General features: G+C 39.5%; 1 protein-coding gene and 1 non-coding gene across 32 annotated transcripts in view; both read right to left on the reverse strand.

The window, feature by feature from the left end:
* The window catches only part of LOC105483059 (fragile histidine triad diadenosine triphosphatase), a 1,492,666-nt gene that overhangs the window by 1,113,064 nt on the left and 358,077 nt on the right, over positions 1 to 21,525 (reverse strand). For 2 of the 31 annotated variants that reach the window (XM_071092008.1, XM_071092011.1), the window contains one exon: positions 18,952 to 19,137. The exons of the other annotated variants lie outside the window; for them this stretch is intronic. The gene's annotated coding sequence lies outside the window, so the exon portion shown is untranslated. The remainder of the gene's footprint in view (positions 1 to 18,951; positions 19,138 to 21,525) is intronic. 31 annotated transcript variants of the gene reach the window in all.
* LOC112427149 (small nucleolar RNA U3) lies at positions 9,613 to 9,828 on the reverse strand. Its single transcript, XR_003018615.1, has one exon. It is a non-coding gene; the product is annotated as a small nucleolar RNA U3 (small nucleolar RNA).

Below are 21,525 nucleotides of genomic sequence, written 5' to 3' on the forward strand. Positions count from 1 at the left end.
TCACATTTCATAACTTTAACATATGCATTAATGGATGTATTTGTCATTGTTAAGATTAAATAAGATAATCTTTTTTTTTTTTTTTTTTTTGAGATGGAATCTTGCTCTGTCACCCAGCCTGGAGTGCAGTGGCATGATCTCAGCTCACTGCAACCTCTGCCTCCCAGGTTCAAGCAATTCTCCTGCCTCAGCCTCCCGAGTAGCTGAGATTACAGGTACGCACCACAAGGCCCAGCTAATTTTTGTATTTTTAGTAGAAACGAGGTTTCACCATTTTGACCAGGCTGGTCTCAAACTCCTGACCTCAGGGGATCCACCCACCTCAGCCTCCCAAAGTGCTAGGATTAAAGGCGTGAGCCAAGGAGCCCGGACGATAATCTTATTTAATAGGCAAAAGCATCATCCACAGGGTCTAGTCCAGAGCAGATACTCAATAGTGTGCTACATTTTAATCTAACTCTTGTTTCATCAGACCCACAAACACACTGCTCTTTAAAATCCTGTAGAGAAGAATATGACAAGCTGCACCTTTTCTTTCCAAGCTGACATTTCCAGTTAGGGTACCTCTGAACAGCTCTTGCTTGCACATTTTAGGCATGGTGAAGATCTACACCTGGTGCTCGGTCCTAAGTGGGCATATGGTGAATCCACTGCATACAGAAGCACTTCTTATGCTTGGATCACATTTTAGAAGATTGGACCCCTGATTGGGACTACCCTTTCCAAAGCCTTAACAGCACATCAGGTTCAAATCACAGGGCTATCAAATGAGGAAAGGCCTTTCTTTTCCAAAAAAAAAAAAAAGCATCCCTATCAACTCTACCAGGAAAGCACATAAACTCATGTTATCCATTCATTCTTATCTTGGAAAATACATCCACAAGCCCCTTTTACTGACACTTACAGTAGGATGCCACAAAAATTCAGAAACTGGAATTCTTTTCCATCCCTTCTCCTTTCCTTCCTCCCTTTCTTTTTTTCTTCTTCTTTACCTTGAAATTTCTGCCTATGGTAGAACCACTGGAAGAAGGAAAGTCAAACGAATTTTCCTATTAGTCGACATTTCTGTGATACACTCATTTTTTTTGGTCCCCACATGAATTCCCTCCAGGGTATTCCTTTATGGGAATAAAATATGCCAAATGAAATACAGAACTCGAGGCACAATTTTATCTTTGACATATGTAGAGAGAACATTTTACTCCTGGATTTATGGTGTAATGCAACTGAGCCACTTTCTTTTCCTCTTTCCCCTAGTTTTCACTTCCTACTTATTGCTGCACACCATCACAAATTTATGGAGTACCAATGGCTGTGGCCTCTAGGTAGCTCCCAAATGATCGAATCCAGACATCATTGTCTCCAGTTCCCCTTTGGCATTAGTCTATTTTCCATCCCTCTTCCTTTATTGAAATCCGCTTCCAATTATTTTTCATAAGATGGTTCAGCTTTCTTTTCTTCCCTTTAAGTTGAATCTCTTTTATTTCTACCTTTCATTTCTATGCCCTCCTGGGCCTTAAGCACAGTTCCTCTACATTTACAGGGGTTTTCATTTAGAAACTCTTGAGAACTTTACTATCAAACTGTACTTTCTAAGATAATTTTTTTTGCAATTTTAACTAAAAGGAGATTTTTCGACTTTTGGAATGCCAGGGCTCCAGGTCTCAGATCTCAGCTATAACTTTTATCACTTTGCAAGATGATGACTAGAGTTACAGCACATTCTTTCAACCCATGCCAAACACTTCAAAGATGGCCACCCTTAAACCCCTGAAGATTTCAACTCAGTGTTTTCAGAAAATTGGAGGTCCAGGCTTTGGAGTCAGACAGACATGGGTTCAAATGCAGCCTCTGGCACTTAATTTGAATACAACCTAGAGTAAGTCATTTAACCTTCCTGAGCTTTGATTTCCTTGTCTGAAAAATGAGACTATAGATACTTACCTCACCATATTGTTATAAAGATGAAATGAGATAATCTTTGTAAAATACATACAATGTCTAGCAAGTGGTAAGCATTCAAATTGGTAGCTATTTTTTATTGTTATGAGTTAAAATTTTGTATATAATGAATTTTTTTTTCAAGAAAGGTCACCAAGCTGACCTTAAGTAGATGTTACTCCCAAATACCATCCAGTTCCATGTCTACATACTTGAGAAGTTACTAAACACTTTGAAATTGAAAACTAGTGACAAACATAGCTTTGAAACCAAAGGAATAGGTAATCAGTTATGAATTTGGATATAACATTAAGAGCCTCTATTCTCAGAAAATACATTCCTTTTAAAATATATTTACTATAGTTGCCTGTGGAGACTGAATATTTTTATTATTAGTTGCAAAACCGTCTACTGAAAGGGAAAACCATGTAATTATAACCAGATTTTCACATGTTAATCTTTTATATAAGAGAAGAACAAGAAGTAGATATTTGGTAAGAGACTGGGAAGAAGGGGAAGAGAAGGGAGAGAGGGAGAGACAGAGAATGAGAATGAAATCAAAGAAACTTGACAAGGAATACTATTTGGCTTTTGGCCCTTCCATGTACCAATGTAGATGTGTGATTATACCATTTAGGATTGTTGTCAATTCTTTCCATAGGAACAGACTGAACAATGGGACATCTACCTCGCAACACAAAGAGAATAAAATTGTCGTTTCCTTAAAGGACTTTTATTAATACAAAAATGAAATATATATATGTGTGTGTGTATATATATATATATATATATATATATATATATATATATATATGTATGTTATGATTTCAAAAATAAAGCCAAATATCTAAGTAAAACCATGAAAATAATTAGGTCTAATTCAATGGAGTAAGGTTTTTACTTTGGAAGATAAGTAAATTCTTTCAGAGCATGAGAATGAAAAATTGATTGATTCTGATCTCTAAAAAGAGCAGTCTGATTTACTTTGGTATCAAATGGACCTGCTTCTAAATGCCATTTCTGCCATTTACCTGTTGGGCAAATTTCTTATCTATGTGTTTGGAGTCTTCACCCTTAAAATAGGTATGAAAATAGGTAGAAAATAAGCTTGCCATGCTTTCTCTCTCTCTCCCTATATCCCATGTCTCTCCAAGGAGCAATTCCTAATGCAATTGGCCAAATTCAAGCATATTCAGTCTTATTTACTAAGTGGCAGGGTCACTATACAATAAAGGTTCCTTCCCCTACTTCTACTTCTTCTCTTCTAAACTGAAAAAACTCTGATCCCTCAGGTCAGGCTATTTCCTTCCCTCTCTCCTGCCTTCTTTCCAGCTTGAGGTAATAGCATCCACGAGCCAAGGCAATGTCAGGGATTCTTGTTTTTATCCCATTACTTTCATTCTTCCCCATCGCCTCACAGGCCCCCATTCAGAATTCTTAAGCATGCTATTTGTTTGAGGGGGCATTTAGAAAGTCCCATTTAAGACCCCTGCCAGCTCTAATGTTATCTCTTCAGAGAGGCCTTCCCTGACCATCCAATCTAAAGTACCTACCTTTATCAGTGTTCTACACTGGAAGGTATTGGGCACGGGTGCAACTAATAAGAAAGTGAGTGGTACTTTGTTCCCATTTCCATGTTAGGGTCTTTATGCCTGCACTTCTCTCTTTCTCTCTTCTCTCTCTCTTATGCTCTGCATCTTTAAATCACTAAGGTCTCAGCTTTAATGTTATCTCTTCAGAGAGGCCTCCCCTGACCATCCAATCTAAAGCAGCTTCCTTATTCCTACCAACTCACTCCATTACATTTATCTTTTATTTTGTTAATAACTCTCATTGCATCCCATTACTTTCTTCTATATTTGCTTGTAGCCCATCCCTACCTCCTTTCCAAACACACTTATCAAAACACCATGAAGACAAAAAGGTACTGGTGCTCACCACTTGTTTATCCAGAGCCAGATGCCTGTCCAAAGTAGATGCACATCTGCCAAGTCCTATGCCCAACCAGGTCCAATGAATTCCTTTAGAAAGCTCTTCTTCTCAGCTGACCCAGAACACCAGCTGCTATACTGGTGTATAGGCTTTCACACTTTCAGACAAGGTGTCTTTATCTTATAAACTTATTTTCTCTAAGCAGAATTTATATAACCTACTCATTATTTTGAATAGGATCTTATTCAGTATACCTTATTGGTATTTTTCAGTAAACCCTGGTATAAGGCGCACAGCTAAGTGAATGCCCCCACATACCTGCAAGAGAGTGGCTAGATGCCTTTCTTACCCACAGGGATGGTTTCAAAGAAACCCTTTACACTCATTCCCATATACACACATACACAAAGGAAAGCTCATGTTTGCATTCCAGATCATCTCCAGGAGGAGGGAGGAGAACTACTCTTTTAAAAGAGCAAACCTAAAATTATAATGCTCTTGAAAACATTGGCAGTTAACATTTACTGTGAAGAAAGCCACAAACCCAGACCAAAGATAGCTGAGTGGCATCTTAAATTGAAGATAGTTTTTAAGTCAGAGCTTAGAAAGTCTCTTGAAAATCTATTTAATTCCCCCACAGAATAAAATATGGTACAGCTTCTCAGGAGGTCCGGTAGAGGCTTTCCTCTAGCATTAGAACAGATCCTTCTTTGATCAAGGATTAGATGAAGTCATTGGTGTGAATTTACTAGGCATATATTTTTTCATGTATAACAGAATATGTCAACACTGGAATCACACTCAGCACTAAGATGCACACACTAAGAGGTTCAGGAAAATGAGAATGACTCCCAGCTTCCATCTCACATTTACTAAGAGGCATATATTCATTGAAGGGACTGTCTAACAGAATGGCCTATATTATTTAAATCAGTACTTCCCACTCTCACTTTTTTGGCCAATTCTGTGTGATTAAATTGGCAAAAGTTCAATGTACACAAGATGCAACTCAATTATATTTAAGATCACTCATTTATGTCATAACGTCTTTCTCAATAAACAAAAGATGCCAGTCCTACAGAACTGTATCATTTCACATAGACCTCATTAAAGCAGTCTATCAACAATATAGACAGATTATTATATTCAGGAAAGTTCCCTCAAGAATCACCTTAGAAGTTGAATTTTAAAAAACAAAATGAAACAAGCAAACAAGCCAATACTGAGTCTTTCTATGGTATAGTTAAACTTAAAATATTTTATACATATTTTTTGGAAGTGGCCTTGATATAAATCCCAAGAAAAGGAAAAAAGCAAAGTACACATTTCTGTAAGTGTAGTGATGATTAATTTTATGTATCAACAACTTGACTGGGCCATGGGGTGCCCAGATATTTGGTCAAACTTTATTCTGAGTGTGGCTGTAAGGGTGCTTTGCACACATTTTTAATATTTAAATCAATAGATGTAGTAAAGCAGATTGCCCTCCCTAATGTGGGTGGACTTCATCCAATCAGTGGAAGGTCTGATTAAGACAAAAAAATGCTGACCCTCATGCAAGACAAAGCAAACTCCTCTTACCTGATAGTCATCAGCTGGGACACTGGTTGTGTCCTGCCTTTGGACTCTAACTGAAACACTGGCTCTTCCCGGGACCCAAGCCTGTTGACCATTGGACAGAAACTACACCAATGGGTCTCCTGGGTCTCTAGCTTGCCAATGCCAGATCTGGGGACTTGTCAGCCTCCATAGTCACACGAGCCAACTTCTCATAATAAATTCTCTTTCTATACATATGGATACACACATCCTACTGATTCTGTTTCTCTGGAGAATCCTGACTAATACAAGCATTAAACCCAAATCAAAACCAAATACAAGTATTAAACCCAAACCTAAACCCAAAGATGAACAATTTTCTTCATCAGGTTAATCTAACTGCATGACGCTTTATGAAGTATGTAATATTTTTTTCATGAGCTGCCGTATGTCATTCCATCACTCATTCTAGAACTCTTTTAGGCACTTAAAACTTTGTTTATTATATTAAAATTTAATGTATCAAGAAAGGATATAATGAGACTAAACCAAAAAGAGTAGTTAGTAATGCCAAATATAAGGCAGTCTTGAAATAAAGAAATATTCCACTGTAATCTCAGTAGTTTTGGAGGCCAAAGCAGGAATGCTGCTTGAGGCCAGGAGTTTGAGATAAGCCTGAGCAGCATAGTGAGACCCTATGCCCTAAAAATCAAATTTTTTCAAAAAAGAAATATTCCATTTTTTCAATAAAAATATTAAATTTCAAAAGGCAGAATGGCCAGCTTATACATATAAACATGTAGGGATACGAAAAATGTAGCTAAATATCTACCTATACTTTTTATTTCATTAATTTAATTGGATGTTTAAAAACATGCACTTTACTCAAATTCTTATGTGAGCATCTCAACACATGCTTTCTTCAAACTCTGATGTGAGCATCTCCACCATATAAGAGCCTCCTTTTTAGTCCTCCAACTGAGTTTTCTTCCTTTGGTTCAAGACAGGACACTCCTTGAATCATATATGATGGTGTTTCTGAAAGTTGTCTCTAAAGGCACAAGTACCTATTTATATAATATTAGCAGCTTTTTCTTCTAAATAAAAATATTTATTTGAACAGGTATATATTTTGATGTCTACGATGTATCTGTCTCTTGTATTGCTTTTTAAATAGATTTTCAAAATCGCTGTTTGGAACAACATCCGATACTTGGAATTGTGAATCATTCCAGGCCCTGGAATCATGACTAACTGTTCGATGTCCTTGCTCCTCTTTTATGGATCCTAGCAGAAGACCTTCATGAGCACCCAAAGCAAACCTTGGGTGAAGCCACTTCAGCCCATTGTGACTTCGTAAAGCAGTACTTGAAAGGACTCAAATATAAAGCAAGGTCATCTCTTCTGAGGGATAATAAATTCAGGGGAAAGCAAACCTCACCTTTGTATTTGAGGATATGTGGTGTATTTTAGGGCAATTCTGCCTTTAAGATAAAGTGCCAGCTGACTTCATGGCAGTTGTGATCTCTGCTTCATTTCATCTTTTATCTAATGATCCATTAGTAAACCTGCAAATCCTGAAAGAAACATAAGTACTCTTTCTTTGCAGTGTAATCACCAACAATAAAGACTTATTTTTTGCATTAACATTCAACTGCAATGTATTTAAATGTTCCACATACAGAAAAACACCTGAGTTTTCCCAATATCTGTTAAACATTGTCCCTTTGGTGTCCTTAGTAACACTGCAAAGATGTCTTCATGTAAAACTTAATTTGAGTTCTGATTACCTTACTGTGAAAAACCATAAACACCAAACAAAAGTAAGCATAATATCCAAATACCTAAAAAATAATACCCAGGTTGAAGGAAGTGTAGACACTCAGATTCACCAGTGGGACTGGAATGTAAACTTCTCATTTTTGATTCCTCCAAATCATCTGGCCACCTGGGTATCATATCCTACAAGCATGTAGTAACACTGATAGAGTAAGTTCAAATGTTCCAACACCAGGACATTTCAAGGCCACATCAGACCAACTATATTTTTCACTTCCTCTCTTTCCCTAACTTTTCTCATACAAAGCTTCTTATATTTCCTTTGGCACTTAGTAATACTTACATGCATCTTCACTGTCTTATTCAGTGTTTCTAGGTTTGGAAAGTAGATCACTTGGGATTGTTTTCAGCTGCATTAATTGCAATCTAGCTAACCAACAGCCCAACAGTGATTTAAACATAGAAAGCTTTCTTTTCTGGATATGGATGTGTGCGTGTTTTGTTTTGTTTTTCGTGCAACAAGATGTCTGAAGGTATAATCTGACACTGAACTGGTATCTAATGGTGTCATGAATGCTCCAGGCTTCTTCTATTTTTTTTTTTTTTTTCTCTGCTGTCTTTCAGTGAGGGTTTCACTTTTGTTGTCATAGATGGCTACTGGATCTCCAAGTTTGACACACTCTCCCTAGGCAAGAAGAGGGGAAAGGCAAAGGGGAAAGAGGATGCCAGCCAAGTCAGTCCCTTTCTAAAAGCTTTCCAGAAAGTTCCATCCAGTGACTTCCACATACATCTGCCCAGCAACAAATGGATCACACAGTCTTTCCTAACTGTAAGAGAGTGTGGGAAGCTGGATATGAGCTGAGCATTGCTGCTCCAAACAAAATAAGATTTCTGTTAGGAAAGAATGGATAGAAAGTGGATCTTAGGAAGGGAACAACCAATGCCTGCCAAACACAAGTATCTGTGGTGAGCAGACATGGCTAAGTGCCTCTACATATCTAGGGAGGTTCAGGGAATTACTCAAGATCACTTCTGTGCCAGGGAACTAGGGAGTCAGTCATCTCATTTGCTTTCATTTCCTCATCTCTGAAATTTCCTACTATAGTATTCCTCTTATACCATCATTTAGAACTGTTATGGTTTTCTGTTCTTAATCCAAATGTGACAAAATGTATTCTCCTTCTTCTCTGATAACAAAACCCAAATTCTGATGGGAAGTGTGTGCTTAGCCTTGGATAATGAATAATGACTGGTCTAAGCCAATCACGGCAATGCTATTTTCTTTTGCCATTGATTGGTATTCAGTAGAAGGCATGTGACCTAGATCTAACCAATGAGCGGAAATACACTGGGGGGCTCATAAAAGATTTTCACCTTTGGTAAAAAGTCATAGTTGCAAGAGGAGAAAGCCTTTTCTTCATATGCCTCTTCTTTCCTGTTTTAGACGCTGTCATACTAATGCTTTGTGCTTAGAGCTGTAGAAGCCGTCTCATGACCATGAGGCAATAGCCAAAAGAGGAAAGAGCTTGAATATGAAAGACACTGGGTCCTTTATGACACCACTGAGTTGCCAAACTAACCCTGAGATCCTCTACCTCCTGTTTTCTCATAGTAATAAATACCCCTATGATTTCAGCACTATCACTTTAATTTTCTGATACAGGCAGCTGAAAGCATTCAGAACTCACATGCTATCTTAACATCATCTTCCATGTGTTATGGGCCAAGAGTATGTTCAAGAGAAACTACAAAACTACATTCATTGTTGTATCCCTGTGGCACTCCCTTAGAGTTCTAGTGTTCTGTAGTGTACTTTCCACAGCCTAGAAGGATATATGTTTCCCTCTCTCCAGCCCTAAGGAACTCTTAATTTAAGACTAACAAGATGAATGAGTTAGAATGAGGGTGAATCCAATCCAAAAGAAGTAACAACAAGCAAGAAAAGCAAAGAACCTTGTAAACACCCATGTTATGAAGTGTGAGAGTGTAAGCTTAAGGAGGCTTTTATTTTGGGGTGAGATGCATCACCCCTGTCTGAATGAGAGAAATTAAGTTGTAATTATGATGGTGTTTCAGTTAAAGTATTTGATGTGGAGGACAAGGAGACCATTCCCAACACGTTATTTAGCAAAGAATATGGAGGAGAGGCAGAAGACTGTGATGGAAAATGATCAGAGGCCATCAACCAAAATGGTAAAGCATTCGAGGCAGATAAATGTGCTTCTTGCCAGACAGAGGTGGGGTGAGCCCTGACATACGTCTTCAAAATTGCAAAAGGCACAGATTTGGGGGGAAAGGGGGGTGGATTCACCAAATCTCAGAATAGCAGAATGGCAATAACCTTAATGCAAGGCTTCCAGTCTTCCTCAGTTTAACTCCTTTTGCATACTGCAGCCAAAGAGATTTTTTTTTAAAATGAAGATCACTCAGACTGTGTCCTCTTCCTCTTAATCTCCCCAAAGGAAGAAAAAAACAATCATCGATGGCAAAGGGCAGTTGTAGTGAAGCAACACCAAGAACCAGCTTCCTGCTCAGGAGAGAACATTGCATATCTTCCTGTGGTTTCCATGCTCTACACACTTGGGGAAACTCCTTTAAGTAATGAACCACAGAAATGACCCCTGAAAGTATAGTCTTCAAAGTGATCTTTTAAAGATTCAAATATTTCCTGTTCCCCCACTGCCCAGAGATCTTCAGTGGCTCACTACTGCTTCCATGATAAGATCCTAAAACCTTGTCACAATCCACAAGGCCTTCATCGTCCGCCCCTGCCTGCCTCACTGTCTTTATCTCCCACTACACTCTGCCTTCTCTATGCTCCCACCTGCCATCTTCTTTCAGGGCCTGGACCCTAATGTACTCTCTGAGGCCTCAAAACCATGTCACATCCTGGACTTCCTCTTCACTGGTCTAATGCCTACTCATACTTGGCTTCTGAGATTATACTTCACTCCATGTGGAGATTATCCTCAACCATGCTCCACTCCAAAATCAGGTTACCTTCCCAATGTGATATACTTGCCTTAGCACTCTGCTTCCTTTTTTATAATACTCATCACACTTGTGATTGACTGACTCTCTTCTCCTTTACATTGTAAGATCCATAAAGGCAAGGACCATATCTGTCTCTTTCTGATGTATAATAAGCCTCAATATACATACAATTAATGGTCAGGTATAATTTACCATTGTGTAGATGCCATCTTGGGAGGGGGGCTTCTGATAGTTCAAGGGCATGTATGAAAAACAGACTCATGGTAAAATAATAAGAATATAAAAAAGTTACTCAGAGTGGTTTAATGGCTGGGAATATACCTTTTACTATTTTACTTAGACATCAATGGAAAATCAGTGTCCTCCCTATCATGTTCCATGATTTTGTACAATTGAGTTTAGAGCACAAGCTAAGGTATCAGACAGCATTTGACAGCCCAGCTTCACTACTTATCAGCTGTGTGAGTTGACATAATCCCTCTAATCCCTATAAACCTTAGTTTCCTCATATTTAAAATGGGGATAATGACAAAAGCTTTTCAATAAGGGTTTGTGAGGATTAAATGAGATAATACATAGAAACCTTTCATCCCAGTGTTTGCCACAGAGTTAGCATGCAATAAATGTTAGCAAGAGTTCTTTATTGTTCTGCCCATCAACATCTGAGGCAGAATATAAATACAACTGGTGCTGGTGCTGGGCCTGGTGGGATGCCGAAGTGGGAGGATCGCTTCAGGCCAGGAGTTCAACAACTCCTGCTGTGGGCAACAAAGCAAGACTCCATCTCTACAAAAAATGAAAAAAAAAAAAAAAAAAAGTGGGTATAATGATGTATGCCTGTAGTCCTACTTACTTGGGAGGCTGAGGCAGGAGGATCAACTGAGCCCGGGAGTTCAAGGCTGCAGTGAGTGATAATCATGCCTCTATGCTCCAGCCTGGGCATAAGAGCAAGATTCCATCTCTTAAAAAGAAAAATAAGTCAACTGGATCATTAGCTTGTAAGAGTTTAACAATTGTTAGGTAGTATTACTATGGGTGTTATTGTTTTTGTTATTTGTGGCAAAAAGTACTAGCACTCACCTGAACACACGACTTCTTTATGATCAGGTATGTTCCTGTTTGTCTTGGCCACTACTCCAGCCCAGTGCCTAGCATGGTGCTTGACACATGGTGTGTATGCAACGAAAACTTAATGAGTACTTAAAGATCTAACCAATACGATAATGCAGATTCTCTTGTAAGCAAATGAATAGAGAAAGGCAGTATTCTGCAGAGAAGGAAACAGGAAAAAAGAACAGGCTTGATTTTACTAAAAAGAAAAACACACTTTTAAGCAGTAAAATTAGAAGTTCCCATTTCAAGGCCACAAAATAGATAACTCATTGAAAATTGTGCGCTATAACATGGTCAAAGCAGAGGCCCATAATGAAGGTAGCAGCATTCAGAACCATCACATCTATGGTCAACTTTCAGACCCTGAAAGTCGATTAAAACATTCCAGGAAACTGCTGCACTTTCATTCTAAAGGAAGATTCTGAACTTTGTTCACATATTACACCCATTCATATTGCTTTGTCTACCAGTGTGGCCTTTTATGAAATGAGGGCTTCTTTCTTCTACCTTGCTCCATGACAATCAAAGCCAAAATGCCTTCCACCCTTAAAAGCAAGTTTTGGTAAGTGCCTTATTATAACTATCACATATGACACCAAGCTCACCACTAATCAGAGAGAGATGAGAATGAATTACTTAAATAGGACAGAAATAGCCATTCACTTCAAGAAGGCCCAGTTTCTTGAAAGTCTGTGGCATTGAGACCATTTAGAGTTTGCTGTCAAGATTCCTAGCAGTGCTCATTACCTTGGCTAGCAATCCCTCTGGACTACAGAAAACTTATTTGAAATATATATAATCACAGGCTGCAATGCCTAAGTGCAACAGGATGATTTAAAAGCACCATGATAGTGTTTCCCCAGGACATTCATCTCTCCCTGTCTATTCATCTGTGATCCAGACAAAAACTTGGAATGCAAGCTATATATTGATATTCCCTAAAAAGGATTTCAGCAGCTCTTTAGGAAGAATTGTTTTAGTGGTTCTGGAAGTCTAGAACATTCTGCATTTGTGGTATTTACGGGTTTTGTTCCTATTTCATAACAATAAAGCCCCACTAAGAGCAGTATTGAATTCCTGTTCTAATGAGAGTATAGAGTAGTGGTTAAACACATGTTCTTTGGAATGAAGCAGACCGGTGTTCATGTCTGGGCTCCGCATAGACCTCTTCATAAACTTAGACAAGGTATTCAACCTTTTTGAGCCTCAGCTATATCAGGTAAATTACTATGCATGCATGCACGGAAGAGGTTAATAAATGTTAGATGTTAATGGTATTAATATTGTTTTGCTGCTGTTTCAGTTTTTCTAGCAGAGATTATTAGTATTCACCCACGCAGACAGGTAGACCGCATTTCCACCCAGGCACAGGGGTAGACCGCATTTCCACCCAGGCACACGGGGTAGACCGCATTTCCACCCAGGCACACGGGGTAGACCGCATTTCCACCCAGGCACACGGGGTAGACCGCATTTCCACCCAGGCACACGGGGTAGACCGCATTTCCACCCAGGCACACGGGGTAGACCGCATTTCCACCCAGGCACACGGGGTAGACCGCATTTCCACCCAGGCACACGGGGTAGACCGCATTTCCACCCACGTACACGGGGTAGACCGCATTTCCACCCACGCACACGGGTAGACGCATTTCCAAGCTTCAATGGAGTTAGGTGGGTCCAAGTGACTGAGTTCCGAGGAATGGAATGCGGCAGAAGTGATGTACACCCTTTCCTGGATGGGCCTACAGAAATCTTCCAGACTCCACTCTTTCCTTTTTCCTTCTCAGGCACCCTGAAGGCTACTTGTTAAAGAATTTAGAGCCACAAGATGGAAAGAACCTGGATCCTACCCAGGAACCTCCTAGGAGAGCCACCCTTCAGAAACATTTGCAGAGGACTCTGAATAAGATTTATTTTTTATTTTTTATTTTTATTTATTTATTTATTGCCGAGCACGGTGGCTCATGCCTGTAATCCCAGCACTTTGGGAGGCCGAGGTGGGTGGATCACTTAAGGTCAGGAGTTCAAGACTAGCCTGGCCAAGATGGTGAAACCCTGTCTCTACTAAAACTACAAAAATTAGCCAGATGTGGTGGCGCATGCCTGTAATCCCAGCTACTTGGTAGGTTGAGGTAGGAGAATTGCTTTAACCTGTGAGGTGGAGGTTGCAGTGAGCCAAGATTGTACCATTGCACTCCAGCCTGGGTGAAGAAGTGAGACTCCATCTCAAAAAAAAAAAAAAAAAAAAAAAAGGATATATATATCTTACATATAGGATATATATCATATATATATATCTTTTTTTTTTCAGTTAAGCTACTGGGGTTTGACAAAGCTCATTACAGCAGTTAGCCTACTTCAGGGTTTCTCAGCCTGGGCACTACTGATATTTTGAACTACAGAATTCTTTGTTATGGAGGGCTGTCCTATGCATTGTAGGGTGTTGAGCAGCATCCCTGGCCTCTATCCACTAGATGCCAGTTGTAACCTCTCCAGTAGCCATGACAACCAAAACTGTCTCCTGACATTGCCAAATGTCACCTGCAAAATAGCCTCCGATTGAGAACCACCAGCCCACATTGACCAAACCATCACCATCATTGCTATCATTGCCATCATCAGTATTGATAGTCTAGTCTCTCATGTTCCCCTTGAAATCACTGCAAAAGGACCCAAACTTCCAAAAGAGGTCCAGTCCAGTTTTCTTAGGAGAAAAAAGTGAAAAGACACTAAAATTAGAGAAAAGGTAAGGGATCAAGCCATAAACCCAAAATTATAGGAGACTGAAAAACAAAGTAAGAACCAAAATAAATATAATCATTTTTTTAAAAAAAGCTGGTTTGTATAGTCCCAGCTACTCAGGAGGCTGAGGCAGGAGAATGGCATGAACCTGGGAGGCAGAGCTTGCAGTGAGCTGAGATCGTGTCACCACACTGGGCGTCAGAGCAAGACTCGGTCTCAAAAAAAAAAAAAAAAAAAAAAAAAGCTGGTTTGATCACTTTGGTAAACTACAATAAAATGATTAAAACAAAAACAAACCCAAATATCTGGGTCTAGGAATTTCCATGTGTCTAATAAATGTTTGTAGAATATCTACCATGAGATAAGCAAGCACTGGGCTGAGTATAACTTGGTAAATAAAACAGATATAATCGCCACCGTCATAGAGATGAAAGGTAAATAAAAATATGGAGTGTGTGTGTGTGTGTGTGTGTGTGTGTGTGTGTGTGTGTGTGTTTTGAGACAGGGTCTTGTTCTATTGTCCAGGCTGGAGTGCAGCAGCGAGATCATAGCTGGTCTCAAACTCCTGGCCTCAAGGAATTCTCTTGCCTAGGCCTCCCAAAGTGCTGGTATTACAGTCATGGGCCATTGCACCCAGCCGAAATATGATGGATTTTTTGAACAGCTTAAACACAGTCATTAATTGACCATTGCGATAGGCAGACTTCTAAAGATGTCCCTGCAAGATTCCCATCCCTGGGCTGGGTATGGTGGCTCACACCTGTAATTCCAACACTTTGGGAGGCTGAGGCAGGTGAGTCACTTGAGGTCAGGAGTTGAAGACCAGCCTGGCCTACATGGTGAAACCCCGTCTCTACTAAAAACACAAAACTTAGCCAGGAGTGGTGGTGAGTGCCTGTAATCCCAGCTACTTGGGAGCCTGAGGCAGGAGAATTGCTTGAACCCAGGAGGCAGAGGTTGCAGTGAGCCAAGACTGCACCATTGCATTCCAGCTTGGGCAACAGAGTGAAACTCCCTCTCAAAAAAACAAACAAAAAAAAGATTCCCATCCCTGATTATCTAACTAGACACTAAATTAGGTGCTGCCATGAAGAGACTTAGCAGACGTATCAAGGTGACTAGTCAACCGACTTTAACACAGGAAAGTTATCTTGAATTATCTGGGTATGTCTACCCTAGTCACATGAGGTTGTAAAAGCATAAGTGGAAGGTGGAAGAATCAGTCAGAGTGAGAAAGCAGAAGAGGATGCAGGAGCTATGCTGCAGAGGGAACGTCAGATTCCAAGCACAAGAAAGAAAAACATAAGATGCATCATTGATGGTTCTAAAATGTAGGAGGCTCCGTGTGAGCACCAGAAAGAGGCCTGAGGGAGCTAAGGGTGAATCCCTGCCTAACAGCCAGAAAGAAAACAGGGACTTCAGTCCTACAACCACAAAGAACTGAATTCTGCCAATAACCTGAGTGAGTTTGGAAGTAGGTGTTTCCGCAGTCTCCAGTAAGAAACACAGCACTGCTGACACTTCGATTTTAGCCCAGTGAGACTTGTATCAGGCTTCTGACCTCCAGATAATAAATGTGTGTTGTTTTAAGTCACTAAATTCATCATAATTTGTTATGGCAGCAATAGAAGACTAATAAACCATTATGCATTAAATTTCACAGAAGAGAAAGGGTTTATCAGTCTCGGGTTTACTAAACACTTAATGGGTGCTCATTAGTAGAATAAATTAATGCACTCATATTTCCATTCATTTGTTAAAAATATGTATAAAGCACCTCCTCTTTGACAGTTCCTGGGTGAGGTATTAAGGATACAATAGTGAAATAGATATTATCCTCTGTTTCTAACAGCTCTTAATGGAAGTGGAGGACAGAAACATGTACATTCAACAATAATGCAGATAACATAATAAAGGTATTAATATCACCATTATAAAAGTATGAATAAAAGTATGAATAAGGGAGTACAGAATAATAATTACAGCTGACATCTATTGAGTACTTGTCTCACTTCCCTTCACAACAAGCCTATGAGACTGTATTAGTCCATTTTCATACTGCTATGAAGAAATACCCAAGATGGGATAATTTATAAAGAAAAAGAGGTTTAATGGACTCACAGTTCCACATGGCTGAGAAGGCCTCACAATCATGTTGGAAGGTGAAGGAGGAGCAAAGGTACATCTCACATGGTGGCAGGCAAGAGGGCATGTGCAGAAGAACCACCCTTTATAAAACCATCAGATCTCGTGAGACTTAATCATGAGAACGGCATGGGAAAAACCTGCCCCCATGATTCAATTACCTCCTACCCACTGGGTCCCTCCCATGACACATGGGGATTATGGTAGGTACAATTCAAGATGAGATTTGGGTGAGGACACAGCCAAACCACAGCAGAGATAGACCCATGATGCATACCATCTTGCAGATGAAGAAGCTGAGGTATGGGCAGGTGAAGAAACCAGCCTAAATTACTATCCGTAAGTGGTGGAGCTAGAATTTTAACACAGGAGGTCCAACTTTAGAGCCCATTGTTTTAAACACTTCATTGTGCTGTCTCTCATTGCAGAAGGGTGAGGAGGTCTCACAAAAGGGCTGAGATTTGGAATGAATACCTTCACCAAGAAAAGGAGAAGCCAGTAGAAGAAACTGCATTGGTAAAGCCAGAGATTCAGGAAGAAAGTGGATGGTGTGGCATATTCTGGAACAGGGCCCTGTATTGGCAAGGAGGGGTGGCAGATGAGGTTGGAGGCTAAGTTGTCCTGACTTGAAAGACTTGAACCTCTCTGTCGTTTGAATTTCATTCTAAAGCTATCAAAAGAGCCTATTCAAGAGCATAAGGTAAATCATCTTCAGCAACTCGCGTATCATTTTTAACATTGTTTTAGGGGATATTAGTGGACACCCTTAGGGACCCAGTGTATAGCCCTCAAGTATAATGACTCTTATTAATACAACTTAGAAAGCACCCTTTGAAAATACATCAAAACCCTAAAAGATTCGATTAACTCCAAGGAAATGAGGATAAAGGGCAGATGCATGTAAGAATCCAGCTGTCTTCTATCTACAAAGCTCTTCATATCCACAACCACAGAGACACTGCTCGGCTTCTGAATCGCCTTAGTTCACAATAAAATAGAAATAAATCATAATAAAATAAAATAGGGGATAAATCTACATGTTGGCTTTGAGAAAAATTTTCAATAGCAACAAACCAACTGCTCAAATAAAGGACCCCCTAAAATAAATAAATAAGGTACATAAGAGGGAAGGCATGTGCTGACCAAAAAATTCAAAAATTCTCCCATTTCTGTCTGATGTTGAAAAAAATCATAGGTATTTAGCATTTTAGCCTATGCTGTTGAATGTGGTGTCCACTAATTATATGTGGCTATTTAAATTTAAATAAGGTAAAATTAAATAAATTTATTTTCTCAGTCCCATTAGCCCATTTCAAGTGCTCAACAGCCATATGAGGCCAGTGGCCAGTCAGCACATGTATCAGACATGTCAATCACTGCAGGAATATTTGTTGAGAAAAAAATGAACTACTTATTTAGATAAAAGTAGTGATTTGTTAGACATGCCTAATAAAATTCAGTTTATTTTAAAATTGTGTAATTAAATTCAGACTTATAAGAGTCTGAATTTTCATTTTAATCATTTGTATGTATTTCATTCCTCTGAGTATGAAGAGATTCTATACCAAGAGACTCTCTATGGAGACAGGACCCAGTTTGTACTAGGCCCCAGCTCTATCTTGGGCCCTGTGCTAGGCATTTCGTATCTGTTATGCTACTTAAGGCTCATGACTCCCTGTGAGACAGGCATGCTTATTCTCATTTTTCCCTAAAAGGGAGGGCTGTGACAAGGCTGAAGCAAAGAGAGGGCACATCTTTTCGGGGATAACACTTGAGAAACATCTATTTCTTCTTAAGCAGCTCTACTGCTACTCAGAGAAGTAGAGTATGTAGACCGGACAGTTAAGTTTTCCATGGATAGGATATACTTAAAGGGAGATCAGATTTCTTTCACACACAATTGTAGATTTTTAAAAAATTGTCAAAATTCTCCTGTTCTAGCAGCAACTAAGAAGTGACTCGGGGAAGCATTCAACAAGCAGGAAAGAAGAAGTCTGCTCAGATGGAGGCCCTGAATCAGAGGTGCCTGTCATCTGTTCCCAAAGGCTCCAAACTCCTGCCACAAATAGACTGAGGGTTCCTCTTTCTACAACTTCTTCTCTTCAATCTCTGGAAGGAATGTACTTGAGATTTATTTTTAATCTGAGTCTCCTTCTACAAAAATGTAGAGGATGTGGTACCCAGCCCCTAAAGTTTTGCCTCTTGGTATTCACACTTGTGAAGTCATTTTCCATGTGCAAGAGGGCTGATCGGTGTAAGCAATGAGATGTGCAGAAATGTATGACTTCTGTGGCTAGGTCAGAAGAGCCATGAGTCCTTAAAGCTTTCACCCTGTTCTCTATCTTGAATGGCTGTCTCTGGAGGAAGCCAGTCACTATACTATGAAGTTACTCAAGCAGCCAAGGGAGAGGCCCCCATGGGGAGGAACTCAGGCTTCCCTCCAATGCTCTCCATCAAGCTGCCAGGCACGCGGTACCTTAGAAGTGGATCTTACGGTCCCAGTCAAGTCTTCAGATGACTGTAGAGCCAGAACCACCCCACTAAGCCTGTCCCAAATTCCTAACTCACCAAAATAACATGAGACAGTAAATGTTTACTGCAGTTTTAAGCAGTTGAGTTTTGGCATAATTTGTTATGCAGCAATAGGTAACTAACCCAGAGGATTTTTCCAGCTTTGCCTATGGGCAAGCCTACAGATGAGACAAGCTACTTTATATATTTAGTTCTCTCTCTCATAATTATCAGGAGATATAATTATCTTACCACTCAGGCTGTAAGATTCTTTCATCACAAGCACCAAGTCATCCATTATTGCAGTCTCCCTTCCCATGCTTGATGAGTAACTGGGTTCCTGTGATTTTTCCTCTTTTCTTTCCCCATTCACTGTTGAAATTATTTGCCACAACTATTGGGTCCCTTCTCTTCAGTTTGCCTCCTTTTCTTTTCCTCCTACATGAGCAGAAGCCAGGAAATTGAAGGTATTAGATCACAAAGTGTCCATGACCCTCAGCAACATGAGCCTACAATAGTCTTTTTAATGACCAGAGGAAGATTGTGAGGACTCTTAATTAATTTGTTATGAACACCCACTCCCATAAGGAAGCTGCTATGCATTTGTGGAATAAATTAAATAAAATTAGCAAATTTGCTTATTATCTATTTCCTGCCCTTTGAACACAAGCTTTACCCATAAACTACATTTATTACACACTAATTGAATATGCAAGGCACTATGGGTAATGCAAAAAATATAGCTTGTCTGTTTTCAAGGTACTCATAAGCAAATATAGGAGACATCACAAAGATGCAAATATGTATTCATATTCACATATATGCATAAGTAGACATTTACATATCAAAGACAGTGAAGGCTAAGGGCCAAATGAATAGTACACACAAGTGTTAACAGATCTTCAAAAGAAGATGTTATGGCTGTGAGCTGAATTGATCAGGGCAGCCTTTATGCAGGAACAAAGTCTTAAGAAGGTTTAAGTATGGCAGATAATATTACAGATACCACTAGGTTCATCCAGTTCTCCTTTGGCCTGAGCATAGAGACTCCTGCACATCTCAGCCTTTTATGAGTGGGCAGGATCATGTGACTAGCTCTACTTAGTGGGGCATGAGAAAAAGTAACTTGTTTCATTTCTTAAGTCAAAGAAAAAACTATGTTTAATTCTCCAATCTTTCTCCCCCCGAAAGTTCACATGCTCTGGGTTAACTATAGGATGTTAGTGGCTCCCTCAGCCTGGGTCTCTCTGAATGACTATAATAAGCAGAGCCCCCTGACAACTTTTGTTGAGCGTGTTCCATTAGCAAGAACTAAACCTTTCTTTGTGATAGGCCACGGTGATCTGGGGACTTATTTGTTATTGTGGCATAACTTAAGTCTCTCCTAACTAAAACAGAGACTCCCAAAGGTGGAGAAATGCAGAGAACAGTAGAAGTAGCTTATAAGTCATGTCTTACATGACCTTTCCCAATGACAAACCTGTATGCTCACCAAGACATAGCCTGTTATGACATATCTGAATACAACTGAAGGTTTTTAAATAAAAACATAAGAAAGTTGGAAAGGCAGCAGAATGAGCTACTGCCTGTGGGTGATCATTACAGATCTCAGAATAACAGGATTATTGATGCCTTGGCCAGAAGCATTCCTTTCCCTCCGTTTTCTTTTTCTTTGAGATTGCAAGCCGTATATTTCCATTTGGAAAACAGTATTTCATAACCTGTAAACCTAACATGAGTTCTGTGAAACCCTCGTCTACAGTTGAATGTCCAAAAACAAAGACTTGGAATTCCTTCAAAGCTATCCCATTTTACAGGGCAATGCTTTCTCTCTCTACCAAGAAAGTGTTCCCGCTTGATAGATTCCCCGCTCTTGCTGTATATTACACGTACTGCTCTATGCCTGTCACTCCCTATTCTCTTCCTAGTTGTTCGTGCCTTATTAAATTCCACACCTTGAAACAACCAATAAGAATCGGAAAGTCTCAAGAAGCCCTTTCTCATACAATCAGAGCTCCTTTTTTATCTAGGAATACATTATCTTTTCCAATCAATTCATGAGTGGGATTCCTTGACAATTTACTCTCTTTGTAACATGTTGTTTCTGAATGAGTAGCAAATGGTCTTCAATGAGGATATGGTGACACATTTTAGCTAAACTGTTTCATAGCAACATTAACTCCCCTGTTACTTTCTCAAATCAAGCTTCTTTGAAATTGATTTGCAAATAGAATTTAGGAGTCTAAAGACACAATCAAATAGCTGTTTCTGTCTATTATTCTCAAAGCGAAGCTCCAGGCTGTAATCTCAGGACATGCATGAAAATATCAAGTAACAACTCAAAGGCCCATTTCGGCTTCAAATACCTTTGAATATTCATGGATTTGAGGAGCAGAGTGGGATAGCAGGGGAATGGAAGAGGAGGCTTCTGAGAAACTTAAGTATCTACATTTTAGAATGTTTCAGTCTTTGGCCTTTTAACACTGTAGTACAGCCTGGCTTCTGTCATTTTGAAGGGATTTCCCAGCTTAACCAAATCCCAAGGAACCGACCTCAGATTGGTCTCTTATCTAAGGAAATATTCTGGCAACACAACAGGAAGGATTTTGAAAATTTAATGAAGATTTTGAAATACCCCTAACACACTTAATTTGAAGATAATACCTATTTCACCCAAATCTCCTAACCCCCTGTGGAAGATCAATTCTAATTTTTGAGGGCAATTATTCATGTGTTATTGGCTTGAAGTACAGAATATATTAGTAAGTCTCTTCAGTTCTAAGTAACAGAAACCAAACCAGGGTAGGTTAAAATTGAAGGGGCATC

The sequence above is a fragment of the Macaca nemestrina genome, chromosome 2 (genome assembly GCF_043159975.1).
Source record: "Macaca nemestrina isolate mMacNem1 chromosome 2, mMacNem.hap1, whole genome shotgun sequence".
Taxonomy (NCBI): Eukaryota; Metazoa; Chordata; class Mammalia; order Primates; family Cercopithecidae; genus Macaca; species Macaca nemestrina.